This window comes from Dermacentor andersoni, chromosome 1 (assembly GCF_023375885.2).
Source record: "Dermacentor andersoni chromosome 1, qqDerAnde1_hic_scaffold, whole genome shotgun sequence".
In the NCBI taxonomy this organism is placed as follows: domain Eukaryota; kingdom Metazoa; phylum Arthropoda; class Arachnida; order Ixodida; family Ixodidae; genus Dermacentor; species Dermacentor andersoni.
The window spans coordinates 145,328,502-145,340,374 of NC_092814.1; the positions used below are offsets into that span (position 1 = coordinate 145,328,502).

The 11,873-nt window shown below is 44.6% G+C and overlaps 1 long non-coding RNA gene across 1 annotated transcript in view; it reads left to right on the forward strand.

Moving 5' to 3' along the window:
- LOC129380607 (uncharacterized) overlaps nucleotides 1-11,521 on the forward strand; it is a 36,500-nt gene extending 24,979 nt beyond the window's left edge. The window contains exon 4 of the long non-coding RNA XR_008608775.1: nucleotides 10,606-11,521. This is a non-coding gene — a long non-coding RNA (uncharacterized lncRNA). The remainder of the gene's footprint in view (nucleotides 1-10,605) is intronic.
- The last annotated feature ends 352 nt before the right edge of the window (nucleotides 11,522-11,873 follow it).

Sequence of the window (11,873 nt, forward strand, 5' to 3'; positions counted from 1 at the left end):
AACCAATTAATTAACATGCTAGAGGGCGTAGAAAAAAACAATTAGATTCATCTTCACTAAATATCGACTTACGTATTCTCCAAGTGCTATCCTAAATAGTGCCGGAGTACTCACAATTCAAAACCGACCACACTCGCACGGTCGAAATTACTACACAAGTTAATTCATAAGCTAAACATCAGTACTTCCAAGTACGTTACCATCGCAAACACCAGAATAACACGACTTAAGCATTCGTACACCCTACAGGAATATCGTTTTCAGACTGTGGTAAATAATCTGTTTTTCCGCTAGCCATAAGGCAGTGGAGTGGTTTAACTCCCACTATCACCAATAGTTTGTCATTTACACATTGTTTGTCACTTCTTTAAAGCTACTTACTGGGTTATCAATTATGAGATTAACTTGCGCGCCTTCTTCACTTGATGTTACGGCACCGAGTTGCTAACGTTCTTTGCAACGTTTTGTAAATACTGCTAGGTTGTATAGATATACATATTTACCACCTATTTATATTTCTCACTTTGATGTTGCTACTTATTAAGTTTGCTATTTAGAATCCGTATTTGTTTTTTTTACAGTTTTACTACGACTTCATCACGTTTATTGTTTAACCTTGTGCCCATACTGCAATAATCTCATATGGGATTGGCAGTATGTTCTAAATATAAAAAAATATTCACATGTGACTTTTTAATCTAAAAGGTTGCAAAAGAGAGCAAACCTGAACATTAAAGGCGATCTCAAAAATAAAGAATATTTCTATGCTTAATTATCAGCTTTCATATGATGACAGGGGAGGAAACTTCAGTAAAGATATCCTTAGGATAAATAAAAGTCTATCCGCTTGAAAACGTTTCATCTGAGTTCCTCCTTTGTACGTTGATAATGACTTGGAGATGGTTCGTATCGTGGGCTCTTGACATTCGTTCAACCGTCGAAGAAAGGGCTATTCTTCCGCATGATTTATTTCGGAAAAGTGTGCTACCCGCCCGCCCTTCAATCTGGTTCCCAACCATACAAAAAACGAATATGCTGATAAGAGCATCGCTAGTTCAAAACAAGCTACCGCGACTCAGCTCGCCTATATCGCTCTCATTTGTGGTTACATACGAAATATGGATTTTAAATCGACGCATTATGAATCCGAACATAGCGGCCTGCGTCCAGTCCAGCCAGGTTTACTTCACTTCGTACTTCGTCCAAGAACAGACGAAACAGACCACGCAGAAAAGAAAGCGAAAATCATAGATGTGGAGAGAGAATGGAAGAGGGAAAGACAGAGAGGTTAACCATGGACTTGACCGGTTGGCTGCACTACACATGGGGAGGGAAAAGATTTAATGCTAGTTTTACGGTAAATGCGAGAGAAACGCATTACATCGCACTGCTGTGAGGTCCGGGATACATGATTTAAACCTCCTTCACCACATTGCAAAGTGTTGTTCAGGAGCTCACTGGACACACTTCCTGCCTTTTGGAGGAGCGAAGTACAACTGACAGTGGGGACTGGAGAAGACCACTATATATACGTAGTGTGTTCAAAAAGAAACGGAACTTTTGATGTAACCTCCTTATTCCTTATTGTACAACATTCAAAGCACTACCGCGCTAAAAATAGTCCCCTCTACAGGCAATACACTGTTCCCACCGCTTCTTCCATTTGTAGGCAGCCTCCTGGAACGCACTTTCTGAGATGGCGCGCTGTCGCTTTGTCCTGAATCTGCTCTATGGTTTGGAGAACACATCGTCTCAACGTGGATTTAAGTTTAGGAAACATGAAAAAATGTGTTCGGGCTAAGTCCAGAATATACGGTAGATGGCGCACAACGGCTGTGTGATGTTTAGCCTTAGGCTTAGGCGACGATTGTCTACAGCTTTTGAGAGAGATTTACCTAGAAATTACCGTTTGCTTTGAATGAAAGGGGATGAGGAGCGAGGAGAAAGTTGATATCAATAAGGGACTAAGGCAGGCGTGGCTTTTATCCCCACTGCTGTTGATGATGTACATGGTGAGGATGGAGAGGCCGCTAGAAGAAAGTAATAATGGGTTTAATCTTTCATACAAACGGCGGATACAGTAGTAGGACAGCAACTTTTAGGTTTATTTTATGCGGACGACATTGTGTTCCTGGCTAACCAGCAAATTGATTTGCAACGTCTGGCTAATATCTGGACAAGGTAGGCAACAATTTAGGTTTCAAATTTAGTGTTAGAAAATCAGCTGTTGAAGTATTCAATGAAAACAGTGAACAGACAGTGGCGATACAGGGCCAGGAAATACCTCGGGTAAGAGAATATAAATACTTTGGTATATGGATAAACGAAGGCAATAGATATATGGAAACAAAGGGAAAAACAATAATAAACGGGAAGATAAATACAGCCATAATGAAGCACAGAGCGCTATGGGGATACAATAGGTACGAGGTGCTCCGGGGTATGTGGAAATGGTTCCAGGACTAATAATGGTTCCAGGACTAATAATGGCTCCAGGACTTACTTTTGGAAATGTGGTTGTTTGCTTGCAATCAGGGGTACAATCAGGACTCGACGGCAACCAAAGGTCCGTCGGATGTCTCGCACTGGGCTCTCCCGGGAAAACTACAAATGAAGCTGCGCAGGGTGATATGAGCTGGACAAGTTTTGAAGTGAGGGAAGCTCACAGTAAAATTAATTATAAAGAACGACTGAGGAATATAGAAGAAAGTAAATGGGCTGGGAGAGTGTTCATGTATTTGTACAGGAATAACATTGATTAATAGAGGAGAAGAACTAGGAAGCTTACCAGCAAGTATCCGGCCTGTAGCGTGAGCAACACAGCAACAAAGAACGTCAAGCGGAAAGTCTGAGAGGCTGAAATAATCTCATGGTTGGCGGCAATGGAAAAGAAACCTGCTATGACTAACCACTTGAGAGGAAAAAACGAAATCAGGTAAAAAACAATTTATGATAACTATAAGGGAAGCTCTTTACTTTTCGAAAGGAGATCAGGTGCCTTGGAACGCGCACCTATAAAGCGAGATACAAGAACGAAGGAGCATGTGCTTGCTGCGGTAAAGCTAGGGAAGCGATGGAACATGTTTTATTAGAATGTGAAGATATCGGCCCAGCGGTTGATTTAGGCACCACTGGACTCCTTGAAGCCCTTGGGTTCAGCGAGAGCAGGGGGAAAGTAAACATGTCCGCAATAGAGATTAGTAAGAGGCGATTGGAAGATTAGTGGAAGAAAAGTAAGGAAACTACAAACAACGGAGACGTACAAAAAGAAACTTCACAATAGGGGGTCAGGAAATTTGGTTATGGGTTATCATGGTTTTTTTTTCTTATTTTTTTCGTTTTTAACCTTGGTAGGACATTAGGCTATATAATAGGAAGAGCTTGGTGGCGCAACTAACCGCCCCGTTCCTTAAGGGACGCTCATAACATCCATCCATCCATGTTTTGCTAGACAGCTGCGGAGAAGGAGCGACGCCTGAGCCGGTGAAGTGTCATGATTCAACATCCAAGTCTGGTCTTTTCACAATGCAGGCCTGTTGCTGCGCCCAGTAGCCCTCAAGCGCGCTAGAATTTCCTGGCAGACTTCCTTGTTTACCATCTGACCAAGGGTTAGAAATTCCTGGTGGACCATGCCTTTGCAGTCAAAAAACACAACCAACATCACCTTGATTTTTGACTGACTGATGCGTGCTTTTTTTTACAAAGAGACCCTTTGCATACCTACTGCGATGACTGCACCTTCGTTTCAATATCATAGCGATAAAATTACGTCTCATTGCCTGCTATGACGTTCTGAAGGAAGTTGTCATTGGCAGTAGCAAATAGTCCCTGGCTTATTTCAACACAGGTCTGTTTCTGATCGTCAGTCACAAAACGCGGCACGAGTTTTGCACTCACATAACTCATCCCAGGTTTATCACTCAACAATTGATGGCCTGATCCTACGCTGATGTCCACTTCATCAGCAACTTCTCCAGCAGTTAAACGACAATTTCCACGAGTCACAGCCCGAACTCTCTCGACATGGTCATTATCTGTTGATGTGGGAGGTCGTCCAGGATTGGGATCGTCACAGACCCACATTCTGCCATGTTCAAAATGCTTTAAACTACTCATAGCACGGCGTGCGACGCATACAGACCTCCCCGTGTGCTTCGCTACGCAATTGAAATGTCTCTGCGAAAGGTGTGCCAAGTTTGCAACAAAATTTCACACACACGTTTTCTTCAAGCTGTTTCATTGACGCTTTGGCACTAATACGATAAAAAAAAACATACGCACATGCTCACTTCAGCGGCTGCAACTAGCCAACTAACGGTCAGCGCGAAACGCGGCAAATCACAGTTTATCTAAACGTAATGCTGCATAGTATTCGTCATAATGTAAGTTGCGGTCGCAGTCCAGACTGTGTGATAGATGCAAGGAGCAGAGCGCCCACGCATCGAGAACAGATATATTGTATGCACATGTGTTACGCGCACACGCACGTGTACGGAAGTGCAGCACACTCCTCACTCGTCTAGGCCTTCCGGCAACTGTAATTGCCTTGCTCAATAATTTGCAATTTTCAAAGTAAGTCGCGCCATGAAATGCGTAGTATGACGTAAACGCGAGCTGCAGAATCGATAGCTTGGGGTTGTAATTTTAGCATGTGAGAAAACATAATTCTGTTACGAGAGAACTTATGAGGCACACCTTCAACCGGAGGACAATTATTCACGTGCATGTGAGAAATGCTCCAGGTGGGATGACCTTGGGACGTTCATAGTAGAATATCCGGAATAGGCCCATGTGGGATATTCTTGGGACAATCGCAATAGGATATCCGAGACTGACTTCCAGCAGCTGTTCTGTCTGTATATGAAATGATGCGTGGACATTGGGACATGATTCGGATGACCTTTGAACGAAGTATATTCACTGGGTCGTTAAACTGCTCGCCGAAGCGTGGTCACTATAAATACAACAATTAGCTGCCTTGCCATTTCAGCGAAGTCACCAATTGTCTGCCGGCATCATTATTGTGCTGGTCCTCTCCTCCTGCTCATTCGGTGTTTATTTTGCGGGCGCGACATGATTTCTACAGCTGAATTTCAGTGACCTTTCCAGAATAAATGGCTTCTAGGGGGCGGGGGGGGGGGGGGGGGGGGGGGGGGCGGGCGTATGTGACTTCTTCAATCCGCGCATACACATTTTCTCTGCTGCTTTTCAAATCGTGAGCGCCTCTGTTCACACTAGGAGCAACAAGTCCGGCTGCTCGACGTGGTTCATTCACGCAGTATTTGTCTTAATCCAAGGCGTCACCTCTAATGTGCTGTTGAAATGTCTACGAAGGAGAGAACGAACGTGCAACGTAACAGCTTAATTTACACTTATTTTCGATGTTGCGGGGAATAGCTACGTATAATTCCCTTGTCAGGCGGTCACTGGATTGCGATTATGTACGATCCGAATCTGCTCACTCAAGTTCGTATAGACTGTCGTCTGCACACTCAAGATCTGTGAGCTAAACAAGCTCGATCATGGCTGCCGAACTTATAGAACTGACCCTTTTCCATTGCATTGAAAAAGTTCATGCAGATGGGACTCGATTGTTTCAGAATACCATTTGCAACCAAACGTAAACGCCTTGCGTGCGCAAAGAAATAGTGTTGTCCTTACTGTGCATGCTCCGAACGTTATTGGGTTTGTTTGGTTTACGTGCTCTGTGATAACGTACGTTATTTGGCGATTTTAACGTTCATAACATTCACGGACGCTAAGAAATACTGTTGTCGAACATGGCGGCACCCATGGCTCCCGTTTCGTCGCGAAGTGCCGTGATGGCTATGCTCTCACTCTCGTTGATCGCCAGTAACTATTAAAATGAGCTTTCGCTTCATCTAAACTCGCCTGAAAGGCTAGTTATGAGCGCATAGCACGTCCAATGTCTGAGAGCGTTCGACCATTCCGGCAACCGTAGGCTTGACAAGACGCGTCCGCATAGCAACAGTAGAATGACTGCTAATGGATTGTCTTCGCTTGGATGCGTTTGCCACGAGGTACCAGGCGGTGTCCTATCTTTTAATGTTTTCTTTACGTTTCTGTTCCCATACTACAGTGTACTAGAAGGTGCACTGCCGTAGGCGGCACTCTCCGCGTTCCTCCGGTGGCATCGCTAGCAGCGGTGGCGCTGCGCTCGACCGCTCTTGAAAAGTAGCAGACGAAGCAGACTAGCATCCACTGCGACGCACCTATATGTTTGGCGAGCTCAGGATATATTCTTCATATTTTTTCCCGAAGCACTCCGTTTATTTGGTCTGTATTTTGTGCTTACGATAAGAAATTGAAATCCGTATTGTTTTTTGCCGCAGATGCAAAAGCGGTGTCTGAAGTTTCTATAGCGCGTCACTTCTCGCCGCTGGAACCTAGCCACGCTGTCGAGATTGCGCACTGGAGACCGCTCGTAGGCGTCACGCTGGGGCGTTCGAGTCGGCGCCCAAGTGACAGAAGCGTGAGTTGGCACCTCCTGCGAGTTTCACTGGGTTGAATTTCCAATTCAAAAGAATGTTTCTGGACGCGGAGTTTGGCCATAGTTGCTTGGTCTGCGATTGACAGCTTGGCTGGCTAATCCGCCAACATATGAATGGTTCCGCCCGAAATTGTTTTTCACCACGATAGAAAATGATGGCACCTATACGTTCGGAAATACGGATCAAGTTTGTTTAGCTTACAAATCCTACGGGCGCACACGACCGTCTACACGAACCCGAGTGAGCAGATTCGGCTCGTACATAATCGCAATCGAGTGACCACGCTACAAGGGAATTACAGGTACATAGCTAGTCCCCGCCACATCGAAAGTAAGTGTAAATTAAGCTGTTACGTTGCACGCTTGTTCTCTCCTTCGCGGACCTTTCGCCAGCACATTATAGGTGATGCCTTTGATGAAAACAGAAACTGCGCTAATGAATAACGTCGAACAGCCGGACTTGTTGCTCCTGACGCGAACAGAAATGCTCACGAATTGAAAAGCAGCATCGAAAACGTGCACGCACGGATTGAAAATGTCACATACGCCCCTTACCCCCCCCCCTCCTCCAGAAGCCACGTATTCTGGAAAAGCCACTTCTGGAAAAGCCACTAAAAGTTTGCTGCAGAAATCATGTACAATCATGTACAGATGGGGCATGGGTTAAAAAAGAGCCATAAAATAGGGTGCTCAAGTCGTCTTTTCATCAAAGAACTCGTTAAACAAGATTTGCAATCTTGTAAATACACCTAAACAGGCGTCCAAGGCTGTGTGCCGCGTCAAACACTCGGCGAAGCTTGTGGCATGCTCGGTGGGAGTGGTCTACGTCATTCCACTTTCGTGCGGCAAAAAGTGCTTTGGGCAGACGGGACGCTGCCTTAACATCCGTCTTAGGGAGCACCAAGGTGCGATCAGGAATGAAACAGGCTCGAATCAGGCCGCGCATTGTAGATATTGCTCATGCAAACCAGTTTTTTAACAAACCGAAATATTGCATAAATGGAGGAATCAAATCAACCGCGAGATTGTGGAAGCCTACTCCATGCATGTGAACTCAGGCGCATGCGTCAGCCAGACTTCTATCGCTCAGCTGGATAAAGAAACTGAGTTTTTGAATGGAAAGATAGGCTAACACCCTTTCACCCTTGTAAGCGTCACTTTACACGTGTTTACATTTTCTGTATGTTTTAGTCCCTTGTTTGAAAAAATAAACCAGTTGTTAGTCTGCGCTCGTACCGTGTACTTCGCTTTGTCTTTCGTCCTGGTTGCGCGGCCCACCCTTAGGAACTTCTTCAATCACCAACTTGCCCAGCTTGCCGTGTTAATAAAGGGCATCATGACAAACCAGCTGAGATGATGACACTATTCTAAAGCTTAGTTCCCTATTGTACTGTCGCATGGTTGTGAGCAATGTGCTCACGAAGGTTTTGGTCCCACATTCATACATATTTCAAGTGATGAGTGACGGATGCATAAGTGCGACATCTTCAGCTGCCTCTGTCAGCTACTTAAGTACATGCAGCACGTTGAGCTGTGTGATTATTAGTGTAGGTGATGTATCAGACAGTTTCAGCACACAATGTGATTGGCCAACAGCATACAGGAATTGGTCTTTGAACTAACGGTTCGGTGGTAGTCCATTAAATTGACTTAAGAGGGAGCGTTCACTTGACCAAAAGGCCCAAGTCAAAGTTGGCCTAGAACTCATGACACCAAATGCTGTCACCATGTATGACTGAAGAACACATGACAGCACTAGTATACAAGGTAGCGTAGCTGCGTTCACTATTTCAATGCTTGTATACTATACACAAATGTTTGAGTTGCGTAGATGGCGTAATTTACAAGACTACTCTAATAATTGATGGCAAAGGCTAAATAAAAAGCTGTTGCCTCAGGTACTGTTCTTGGTCTAAAATATGCATTCTGACATGAATAAAGCGGATACAGTCCATAAATTGCTTTGCATACAGGTTTGAAATGTTGTAACTACAAGATGTGGCAAAATTAAAATAAGACCAGCTGAATACCTTATAGAACATCTTTGGGGGGGTCTAGTTGGTGCGACATGCCTGCATAGGAGTGCTGTTTTATTTACACACACATGCGCGAGAACGCAAGATCCGCATATATTTTTTATTTACATGTCACTGTGTCCGTCACATGAACAGCACAACTTATACAATCAAGACATAAGTACGTAATAGATGCTGTACACGACTAATTCTTATTGTTTACGCAATGATTTTTTCCTCACATGCAGCAAGTCAACTGCGTGCATAAGTTAAGCTGATGTTAATCTAAGCTGGGCTTTGGTATTGCTTGAAAAATGTGATAAAACAAAAACTGTCCGCGTGTATAGTTCCAAAATTTATGGTTTGAAAATATCTTATCTGGTCGGGCAATACATTTATGTCCAGACAGAAATGTATCACACTGGCCAAAAGAGTGTGGCCAATATAATACAGGGATCAGTTATTCAGTGGGCAGGGGCAACTGAAAGTTTTGTCAGCAGTTCGTCCTCATTGCTTGGCCTCAATCACATAACTAAGGCTGACACATTTGTGACAGTTTGTGTTCAGAGTATTCTTATGACAGCAAACAGGCACCCTTTATATTGTAATATCAGCTCAATTCTTTAGGCTCAATGCACCGTGGCCACTAAATGCTACAGAATGACAAGAGGCGAGGCGAGGCGCCTTTTCTCATAATCTGGCAGTGCAGCTGAAAACGATTTGGTTAATAAGCGGAACTGTGGCCTGCGCAAAATAAAGATTAACGAGATGGCTGCTTAAGTGTCCAATATTCTGCACCCACAAATGATTGTTAGCATATGCTTACAGCCAGATGAAAGAGTACTGCAAGAACACTCGATGAGCATACTTTGCGGGTACAAGTCAGTTTAAGGCACGTTATTCGGCAATGATTTTCGGCAGAATCAACAAGAGTATAGAACCTAAAGCACTTCCCAGGCCGATTATGCTGGTACTAGTCTTAAATTTTGTTAGCATCAAACGGACGGAGGGCATTTTCTGCCCTCCGTCCGTTCCTGTCGGCGATAGCACGCACTGGTGAGGCCTGGATGGGTACGGTGGGTTGCTGCCTTCGATAACTTTCTCCATGGGTGCTCGATAACTGCAGTAAAAATTACAAGAACAAGAAAAATGGACTATTTCCGACGCGGCTGTAGCTTAGGCCTAGCATACCCGCTTCTATTCGCTTCGAGCACGCGTCATGTTTGCCGTGAAGACGCCGGAAGCTCGGTCTGTAAGTGGCACCTACGACACCAATGGAACCTAAATGGAACCTATGGCCTCCCAGATGGCGCATGGCGCCCTCTCGGAGGCCATAGCTTGTTTGCCTCTTGCTTCTACCGCCACTTCCGCTGTCGGCGCTGCAGTCTGGCCTGCTCAGTCTTGCGGCGCCGAGCGAGCGTGAACCGGCGGCGCATTGTTCTCAATGCCGCCGACCACCGTCGCCTGATGCCGGTTGGCGCCGACGCCGAAAATCCGTCGAATATTTCTTCCTTGTGGTTGCGCATTAAGCGATCACAGCGCCGCCGCTCCGTGCACCCAAAGCAGCGTCATGTGCCCCTATGCGTGGTTGCCTCCAGGCGCTGCACTGCCCCTTTCTAGTTAACTGTACCCGTACGTTAAACTAAACGTCCTGAAGTGGCGCACACAATGATGCCCTGCAAAGGCATGCTTAATTACGTTGTTTAACGCACGTAAAGCAACAAACGCTATTCTAAAATTGTCTAATGAAACCTAATGGGCTTGTCTGGGGCTGCTCTCCTCGGCCTCATGAAAGGTACAATTGAAATCCTTATTTTGTATCTAACCCTAAATGACAGCGATATAGGTGAGGTGAGTTACGGTAGCTTGTGGTCTTCACGCAGCACTTTCATCTTTTGCGTGGTTGTGAATCGGAGTTAAAGGAAGCAGGGTAACACGCCTCCCAAAAGGCAATATTCGAGAGAATAGTCATCTGTTTGACTGTTGGACATAATTCTAGGGCCCACCATACGAACTACCTTGTAGGCGGTAGCAGTGTGCAAAGGAGGAACTGTTAACCTTTTTGATGTGTCAGTCCAGATCAAAAAGGCAAAGCGCACACACAACAAACGTCTATCGGCGGCGAGAATTTGGAGTGGCGCCTTCTCACGAGTGACGTCACGGCCAGGACACCGCTCACTCCGGCTCGCTTGGCTGCCGCTCGCGCCATGACCCCTGTCACCGCCCCTGGGAGGAACATTGCTCGCTTGTGCGAAAAGGCAAGTCTGCATGACTCAACGAACGAACCTTGAGTCATATGCTTTTGCGTAATATAGGAACGTCGCAAGACTTTGGTTTATTGAAGATTTCTTGAACATGTCGAGCGCAGGAAGAAAATTTGGTTTCTCCTGCGTTAATAAAACTGTTTCAATGGACTGCCCTTGGGGAACTACAAGTTAAAGACTAAAAAATGCATACTGTGCTGTGGAATACTGTGGATATCTCCAGGAGAAGGAAGCTCATTTTTCAGACGCTTTGGAAAATATCGTGGCATGCTTCCTGCTCCGTTGATTTAGTCGTTCTTTTTTCTTTACGAAGATAACAGAGATGTTCTTTTCATCACGGCTGCAAACTTTTAGTATGTTAACATACTATGCGAGAATTCACGCAACTTCCAAGAGCAATTTCAGTTCCTGACACCCAGCAGCGTTACTGGAGTGATATTAATTCTACGCTATTGTCTGCTGAATAAAACCGTATTCTTCATTTTTTTTTATTTTTCGGTATGCTTCTAAATTTAGCAATCAGCTGGGAACCATGAGTTCTACATGTAAATCTACAGCACACATTACCTAAGTATTTGCAGCAACTTGCTTTAAGATGAGATTTTGTATATACTATCTCACCTTATTAAAATAGTTACCCTAACACTTTTGTTGCAATGTAGTACGATCTTGTCGCCTACCTACGCGTTTGATGCACCCTTTTGCTGCCTGGCAATCTATCCGAGCTTGTTTCCCTATGACAGCCGCACGTATATGCTCGTTTAGTCGAGATTCATAACAAAACGTTGCTGTGTTATGTCTAAGTACGCCTATATAAAGATAATAAGTACAGAATTAAAAGCATAAAGTTTTGACGCAGACAAACTGAAAATTTATAGCACCGTTACATGAGAACATACATTATGCTTGAGCTCAGAAATACCTAGTCATGGTCAACGTAGGGCGACCTGGCAATATTTGTAATCCATCGTATGCCCTATCAATTGCGTAACAACTATTCCAAGGGAGTGAACGCTAATTACGGACACTACTGCTTGTAACATGACTATATTAAAAAAAGAAACCAAAAAACGCAGTACGCGC